The sequence below is a fragment of the Rutidosis leptorrhynchoides genome, chromosome 2, assembly GCF_046630445.1.
Source record: "Rutidosis leptorrhynchoides isolate AG116_Rl617_1_P2 chromosome 2, CSIRO_AGI_Rlap_v1, whole genome shotgun sequence".
NCBI classification, from domain to species: Eukaryota; Viridiplantae; Streptophyta; class Magnoliopsida; order Asterales; family Asteraceae; genus Rutidosis; species Rutidosis leptorrhynchoides.
The window spans coordinates 646,630,568-646,639,803 of record NC_092334.1 but is presented as its reverse complement, the minus strand read 5'-3'; positions in this window follow the sequence as shown (position 1 = coordinate 646,639,803).

The following is a 9,236-nucleotide window of genomic DNA, read 5'->3' as shown; positions in this document are numbered from 1 at the left end:
TAATGTGGGAAGACGCGACTTTTTCTTTAAAAATTTCAAAGATGCTCAACCACCTACTTTTGAGGGCGAAAGAGACCCGTTGAAGAGTGCCCGGTGGATCTCCGATATGGAGGGGGCTTTCTGTACTTGTGAATGTCCTCTTGATAAGAAGACAATGTATGGTTGTAGTATGTTAAGGGGCGATGCTAAGTTATGGTGGGACGCGAAAATCCAAGTATATGGCGAAGAACAATGTATGGAGTTCACATGGGATGAATTCAAGGCGGAGTTTTTCGATGAGTACCGAACTTCGGCCGATCTTACTAGGCTTAAGGACGAGTTACGTTCCTTGAGGCAAGGGTCGATGGATTTGAACACTCAAATCCGTGTTTTTGTCCAAGACCCAATTTTGCCCGGAGTATGTCGGGAATGATAAAATGTTGAAAGAAGATTTCTATCGAATCTTGAATGATAACTATCAAGAGAAAATTAGTGTGAACATGGTGAAGAGCTTTGATGAATTGTTCAATATGGCAAAGGGTTTTGAAGCGCTTGTGTTGAGAAAGAGTAGTTTTACTTTTGGTAAGAGGAAGTTCGAGAATTCGAATCAATCGAGTTTTTCCAACAAAAAGAACAAGAAGGGCTCCAAATGTGTTAATAGTGTGAAGAAAGGTGGCTCCGGTGGTCATGTACCCACTTGCTATACTTGTGGGCAAAAAGGTCACATCTCTCGTGATTGCCCCAACTCACCTTCCACACCCAAATTTACTTGTTTCAATTGTGGTAAAGAAGGGCACAAGAGGCCCGAGTGTCCCGAGTTGCGCAATGATAATGTTAAGCGGTTAGAAAAGACAGCGGGTACGGCTAGGGGTCGAAATTATTTGATGACCAATGATGAAGCCAAGTAATCGAACGAAGTTGTCTCAGGTACTTTCATGGTTAACTTTAATCCGGCACGAATCCTATTTGATAGTGGTGCCAATTTACCGTTTGTTTCTCCAAGATTCGTGCCTAAGTTAAATAAACCGCTAGTTAAGTTAAGTCGTTCGGTAGAAGTCGAAATAGCGGACGGCAAAACGGTGCTAGTGGTTGACGTGTGTAAAAATTGTGATGTTGTGTTTGGTGCCGAAAACTTTAAAATTGATCTCATCCCTATGACTTTGGGCGATTTTGATATCGTTGTTGGTATGGATTGGCTCGATCGAAATAGAGCCGATATCGCATGCCATGAAAAATCTATTCGAGTGAAGACCCTAAGTGGGGAAGAGTTAATTATTCACGGTGATAAGCGTAGGAGACTTGTGCCGATATGCACTTTTGCACGGGCACGTCGTTCTCTTGTTAGTGGTGGCATGGCTTTTCTTGCCCATGTTGTTGATACTCGTGATGAGTCACCACCCATTCGTGAAATTCCGGTGGTTAGTGAGTTCGAAGATGTTTTTCCGGATGAGTTACCGGGGGTTCCGGAGGAAAGACAAGTAGAATTTCGCATTGAGTTGGTTCCGGGAGCTACTCCCATTGCTAAAACTCCTTATCGTTTAGCATCAACGGAAATGCAAGAGTTGTTAAATCAAACCCAAGAGTTTCTTGAAAAGGGTTTCATTCGACCGAGTTCCTCGCCATGGGGTGCTCCGGTTTTGTTTGTGAAAAAGAAAGATGGAAGTATGCGGATGTGCATTGATTATAGGGAGTTGAATAAAGTGACGATCAAGAATCGTTATCCATTGCCTCGGATTGACGATCTGTTTGACCAACTCCAAGGTGCGACGTATTTTCCTAAGATTGACTTACGGTCCGGCTATCATCAAGTGCGGGTCCGTGAGGAACACATAGAGAAAACGACTTTTCAAACGCGTTATGGGCATTTTGAGTTTGTAGTTATGCCTTTTGGTCTTACGAATGCACCGGCGGCATTCATGGATCTTATGAACCGAGTGTGCCAACCTATATTGGACAAGTCGGTAATTGTGTTCATTGACGGCATACTTGTTTATTCTAAGAGTATGAAGGAACATGAACACCATTTGCTTGAAGTGTTGAAGACGTTGCGAAAGGAGAAATTGTATGCTAAGTTCTCCAAATGTGAATTTTGGCTAAGGGAAGTTCAATTCCTTGGCCATATTGTGAATCAAGAAGGTATTCAAGTAGATCCGGGGAAGATAGAAACGGTGAAGAGTTGGGGACGACCGACTACGCCTACGGAAATCTGAAGTTTTCTTGGACTGGCCGGTTATTATCGTCGGTTTATCCAAGACTTTTCTAAGATTTCTTCTCCTTTGACGAAGCTGACAAGGAAGAACGTAAGGTTCAATTGGGAAAATGAGCAAGAAATTGCTTTTCAATTGTTAAAAGAAAAGTTGTGTCAAGCTCCGGTGTTAGTATTGCTGGAAGGGGTAGAAGACATGACGGTTTATTGTGATGCTTCTTTAAATGGGCTCGGGTGTGTTTTGATGCAAAGAGGTAAAGTCATCGCTTACGCCTCTCGATAATTAAAGGAACACGAAAAGAGATATCCGACTCATGATCTTGAATTGGCTACGGTTGGTACATGCGTTGAAAATTTGGCGCCACTACTTATATGGTGTCAAGTGTACAATTTATTCGGATCATAAGAGTTTGAAACACCTCTTTACTCAACGAGATTTGAATTATCGTCAACGTAGGTGGATGGATGTGGTAAAGGATTATGATTGTGAAATACTTTATCATCCGGGCAAGGCGAATGTGGTTGCAGATGCATTAAGTCGAAAGAGTCATCACCCGGCATTACGATTGGGATTGTTACGTATGATTATTACTAATGATTTTCTTGTAAAGCTTGGTGAGATTCAAATAGAGGCTTACATTCACAACAAACACGAAGAACGAATTGTAGGGCAATCAGAGTTCATCACTATGGGCTTGCGTGGTTTGTTGTCTTTTCAAGAAAGAGTGTGGGTGCCTAAGATGGGTGGTTACCGGCGAGTGCTACTTGATGAGGCACATAAGTCAAAGTATTCCATTCATCCGGGCGCGACGAAAATGTATCTTGATTTAAGGAAAGATTATTGGTGGCCGGGCATGAAACGTGATGTTGTGAAGTATGTTGAGCAATGCGTCACGTGTTTGCAAGTTAAGGCCGAGCACCAAAAGCCGTATGGTAAGTTACAACCGTTAGAAATCCCAAAATGGAAATGGGAGCACATTACCATGGATTTCATCACAAAGTTACCTAAAACGGCGAGAACCCAGTTTGATTCGATTTGGGTTATAGTTGATCGACTGACGAAAAGTGCTTTGTTTCTTCCCATTAAGGAAGCGATATCGTTGGAGACGTTGGCTAAGTTGTTTATCAAGGGAGTCATCTCTCGACACGGGGTTCCTATATATATTATTTCGGATCGAGATACCCGTTTTACATCTCGGTTTTGGGAAAAGTTTCACGAAGATATGGGTACACAATTGAAGTTGAGCACTGCATACCATCCTCAAACAGACGGTCAAACCGAACGTAGGAATCAAACTTTGGAAGATATGTTATGAGCGTGCATTATTGATTTCGGTGGTAGTTGGGATGAGCATTTACCTTTGGTGGAATTCTCGTACAATAATAGTTATCATACTAGTATCGGAATGCCGCCATATGAGATGCTTTATGGGCGTAGGTGTCGAACCCCGATTTGTTGGGGTGAAGTGGGAAAAAATGAAATCGGGAGTACCGATTTGGTTTTAGAGACGAATAGCAAGATTGATACGATTCGAGAACATTTGAAAAAGGCTCAAGATAGGCAAAAGTCGTATGCCGACAAGCGTAGATGAACGATCGAATTTCAAGAAGGTGACATGGTGATGCTCAAGGTTTCGCCATGGAAGGGTATTATTCGATTTCGAAAATGAGAAAAGTTAGCTCCTCAGTTTATTGGACCATTTAAGGTTTTAGCTCGTGTTGGTGAAGTCGCGTATTGTTTAGAATTACCCGAAGAGCTTGCGGGGATCCATAATACATTTCATGTTTCCCATCTCCGTAAGTGTCTTGCGGATGATTCATCTTGGGTGCCATTAGACGAGATCGAGCTAAACAATAAGTTAGAATATATTGAAGAGCCGATTGCCATACTTGATGAGAAGGTCAAAAGGTTGAGACATAAAGAGATTAGGACTTTTAAGGTTCAATGGCGTCGTAGTAAGGGTTCCGAGTTTACTTGGGAGCCCGAAGAGTTTGTGTTGGTTTATCTTCCTTCTTGTCATGCGGCTTGGATCGCGAGGACGCGCTCCGATTCAAGTGGAGGAGAGTTGTAACATCCCGTTTTCCCGTACGTATCGAAAGGTACTTACTTAATCATTTGTACGTTTATAACTCGTTAGCTTATGCGTAAATGTATGAATATATATATATATATATATATATATATATATATATATATATATATATATATATACATATATGTATACTTGATAATGGGTGCATGTATAAGTTTATACATGAGTTTTGATAGCGTTAAGTCTTGTGAGACTATTGTTGAGGGTTAGGCGAATATATGAAGCGGGAATGGAGTGTACAATTAAATAAAATCGAAAATTGTTTAAGTTGGTCGAGCTGTTCAGATGCAGCCTTAAGCCGCGCAGCGACAAAGGGGTCCGCGCCGCGGCATATAAAGCAATTCCAGATCAGGAAGTGGGTTAAAAGGGGTCGTTTTTCCTTCGATACGCCGCGCAGCGACAAAAGGGCCGCGCCGCGGCATCTCTGCTGTTCTGACTCCGATTTCTACTCAATTTAAAAGGGTTTTAGGGGTAATTTGGTCTTTTTGCATATAAATCAGATTGGAGCATTAAATCACAGCCACTTGTTCATTTAATGCAATTTCTTTTCTCTTTTCTTTCCATTTTCTCTCCCAAAACACAAAACCCATTTAGATTAAATTTAAGATTTGGAGTTGGAGAATTGTGAATCAAACCTTGGAGCAAGATTTAAAGTCATTCCTTGTGTCTCTAGCTACACGTTGATAGTTTCGGTAAGTTCTAACTTTATGTTTTAAGTTTTAATTGGTTAATGGCTAAGGTTTTGGTTACTAGAGACTTGTATGACCCATTTGAGGGTAAAATGGGTGAATTTGGGTTATGTTGTTGTAATGAAACCCTAATGGCCACAAACTAGGGTTTTGGTCTTGTGTTTTGAGGTTGTAAGTGTCAAATGGTATTGATAGTCACTAATACAGTTTTGGATTTATGAAAGAAGTGTTAATGGGTAAGTTTGACTTGATTGTGAGGCTAAGTAATTAAAATGGGTCAAAATGTACTAGTTGACCTAGTTTGGGTGAAATGGGTATGAATCACCCTAAGTTTGTGTTAGTTGAGGTTAGAAGACTTTAATTCACTAGCTTTAGTGGTTAAAGTCGGGTCTTGGCCATTTAAGGGCGGTTTTGGTGTGGTTGAGTCATTTAATGCGAATTGAGTCATTAAATGCTCAAGTATTGTGTAATGTGGTTAATTCCACTAGTGTGTAATTGAATGTGTACTTATGTAAATAGGTACTTTGCTTTGAAGTCTTCGGAAGCATTAAATCACCACCGAGGTGTTAAGGTGAGTGGAATAAGTATACTTGTACGTATATGATGTGCTTATTTGTACGCAAGGATATGTGTTGTCCTAGTTAGTGCTATATGTGTTGTACACTATCGATTTACGAACGTCTATGTGTTGTCTAATTTAGCAACATATGTGTTGTACGCTAACGGTTTATTAAATGGATATGTGTTGTCCAAGTTGGTGATATATGTGTTGTACACTAATGATCTTATGAGCGGATATGTGTTGTCCAAGGGTTGGTGATATATGTGTTGTGCACTAACGGTTGTTATGAACACCGATGGGAAGTTTGAGTACCATTCCTTTTGCTATTGGTTAACCATGGTTGTGTGAATTTGGCGTTACATATTTAATATTGAACTATATGCTATTGGTGTTGCTAGCTTCTTATAAATTGTGGATAGTACTTTATGCATGAGGTTTGCATGGTTGTCGTATTGCTAGATTTGTATTTGGTGTTGTGTAAGTGTTTGCAAATGAGTAGGTTATATATGAACATGTATAATTATTACACTCACTAAGCATTAGCTTACCCCTCTCGTTGTTTATCTTTTTAGTCGCAGGTGCGGATAAGGGCAAAGGGGTTATCGGGCATTAGGTGGCCCTTGATAATGTTTTGTTGAAGCTTGGAGGTTGGCCTAACGTTTTGGGTAGTTTAGTCCCAAACCATGCTTAAGTGTCGTTTGGATTATAAACTATCATTTGTAGTGGGTCAAACTTGTATTGAACTTAATTAATGGTCTTCGTGCCTTTTGTAAACATTTAAATTGTTGTACGTTTAAATGAACTTTGTGGAATGGTTTGCACGTTTAATTGGCGCGTAAATGTGTATTATTTAAAAAAAAAAAAAATTCGTATGGAATACGGGTTGGGTTGTTTCAATTGAACCCTTCCATTCATATGAAAACTATAAAATAATATACACATCAGTTTCTTACATATCCCTAAGAAAATCTTGACACTATTATAAGCCATGTGTCCCAATCCTTCAGTGAACATACTGACAGCTAAGTCCAAAGCTCCATTGAAGCGGCAAAACTTCATGTTCGCATAGGTAGCTCTTTTACATCTTGCACCCGCATTTGCAATTTTTCAAAAGAACTATTAAGAAGTTAAACTTCATCCTAACTCCACTTACGGGTCTAAACACATACTTAGGGATCAGTATATTTATGTGTTTCAATCTTCAGAAAATAAGCTTACCTCATTGAATTCAGCTCCTAGCGTTGTACTAGAAGGGAATTGGGCATCTCACTTTGGAAGATTTAATGGACTTCAATCCCACATCATTATGCAACTTTCGCGCGCTTTCGACTAATGCTTTTGTCAAGTGATTTAGTCAAACTTTGTTGTGACCCAACAAAATCTACATATATCACTCCATTCGTGATCAACTCACGAAACAAAGTATGTCTAAGGCATAAGTATCTAGATTTTCCCTTGTACATTTGACTATATGCCTTAGCTAACTGATATCTCATAATTAAAGATCTAAATGGACATTACTATCTCTTTCGACTTCAATCAATTCTTCCTTTGTAAGCCTTATATCCAAGGACTTACTAAATTCTTATATGACCATAAGAAGCCCGTACGTACTTAAAATTTATTGATTGATCAGTCAATGTGTATGTCCACTTTTCACGAACTCACCAATGTAAACCTATAATTTGTACACCCTTGATAATGAGTCCCCATTATTCTTATGCACACAATTATTACTATTACATTGGATAGTTAGATTATAATTATAAACATACCTTAGTCAATCCACTTCTAGAACCAAGAAGTAATGACAATTAGTTTATAATGTCAATAATCTCAACATCCATCCTTTGATCTAATACACCTCATCTATACCAAGTGTAAAATCAACAACTTGTACATGTATAATCTTAATGATCAATAGTAAACTCAATATAATTTCAATATGTTTTAAGGATTCACATTGTGAATTAACCATAATCCATGGTTTGCTTTTACAAGTACTAAAGTACTTAAGCACCATCACAATGAATTCCACTAGACCATGCTTAATCTTTGTAACACCATGCCATATTGATCACTTGATATAATCACATACATCATATCACCAATTTTCAAAGCATACCAGTATTCGATAACAATTAAGCAACATATAATCCTTTTTTCATATCAAACTATAATCGTTTCACTAACTTGTACCATTTTGATAAATCATCAAATGGTTAATGGACATCCTTCACCAATAAATAAAGATTTCATGATCATTTTATTTGATAACACAATAGTCACTTCACAGCCTTATAAGATTATTTTGTGACTATTCTAACGAATTATTACCACTCGTTAAATAGCCCAACAATTGTTACCAATCAATTCATTGTCTTATCAACACTCACAAATATTAACAATCCACGGGAAGTGTCCATGTCAATCATCCAAAAGAATGTAATTACAACCTTCTTTTATTGACACCACACATCCATGTATATTATAATAACAATAATAATAATTATGATCATATAATACTCGTTAATTCATTCCTAAAAAAGCAGTTTCTTATAACCTAACTGTTACTTATATTAGGAATTTAAGAATGTCACCACTGCCAACTCGAATGATCATGTATATATCCAACACTTCACAATGAGGGAATTAATTATATAGGCAGTTACCGATTAAGGCACATCAACAATTAAATGATTTTATATGAAATTCCCCATAAAGTCATCCCTTCAAATGTATATCCATTTTACTGTTCCTTTTGCCGAATTTTTTAGAAACAAAATTCAAAGGTAGCGGTTACTATACATGCATTCATGCGGTGTAAATTAGTTAATACAACCGTTGACATGCACCATGTTTCTATTACAAGTCTACCAAATAGTGTCATGCAAGACATTAGACATGGTGTAATTCTGCCTCCAGTAACAAGAAAATTTTAATAGTTCAATAAATTAAGGGGGATGATTCTCACACACACTTTTTTGATCCTCACACATCAATTGAGTATTATTAGAAGAGTAAAATGTTAAAATAGGTGTGTGAGAATCAAAAAAGTGTGTGCGAGAATCATCCCCATAACTTAAAGGGGAACTTACAAGTACAACTACAACTGTACAAGTCAAAATTGACTTGTTGATCCGTTTGACGATAAGGACATGAGAAAATCACTTGATGCTTATGCTTTCCAAAATGCATCATGACCAGATTGCAATGGAGAGACAACGGTTACATATATTTTCATAGAGATATGTAGTTCTCTAATTCAACACAATCATCCGTATAACGAATACGAAGTATTTGTTAAGCAAATAATTGCAATTCCAATACACATAAATAACCGGCCGTGATATTTGATTGTAACTTTTACACAATTGACTTTTGTCAATTTGCCTCATGAAAGACCTTCCAGAGACATGTCAATATTTTGTCACATGAAATCATGAATGGTACTCATGATGAATGGTACTCAAACGCGCAACAATAAGTTAATTACCGTTATGATAATCACAATTGTTTGATTGTCTATGTAAAAGAAATTAAACAGTATTATTATAATCAATAGTTAATGATAATCAATTATAATAATCACCAATTTCTTTAATACGTTTGGGTTGCCATGTGCTTCATTTTTTATAAAACAATATATTCAATGAACGAGAAGTGCATGATCATAACAGTAACATGTTTTATGAAGATGAATTAAA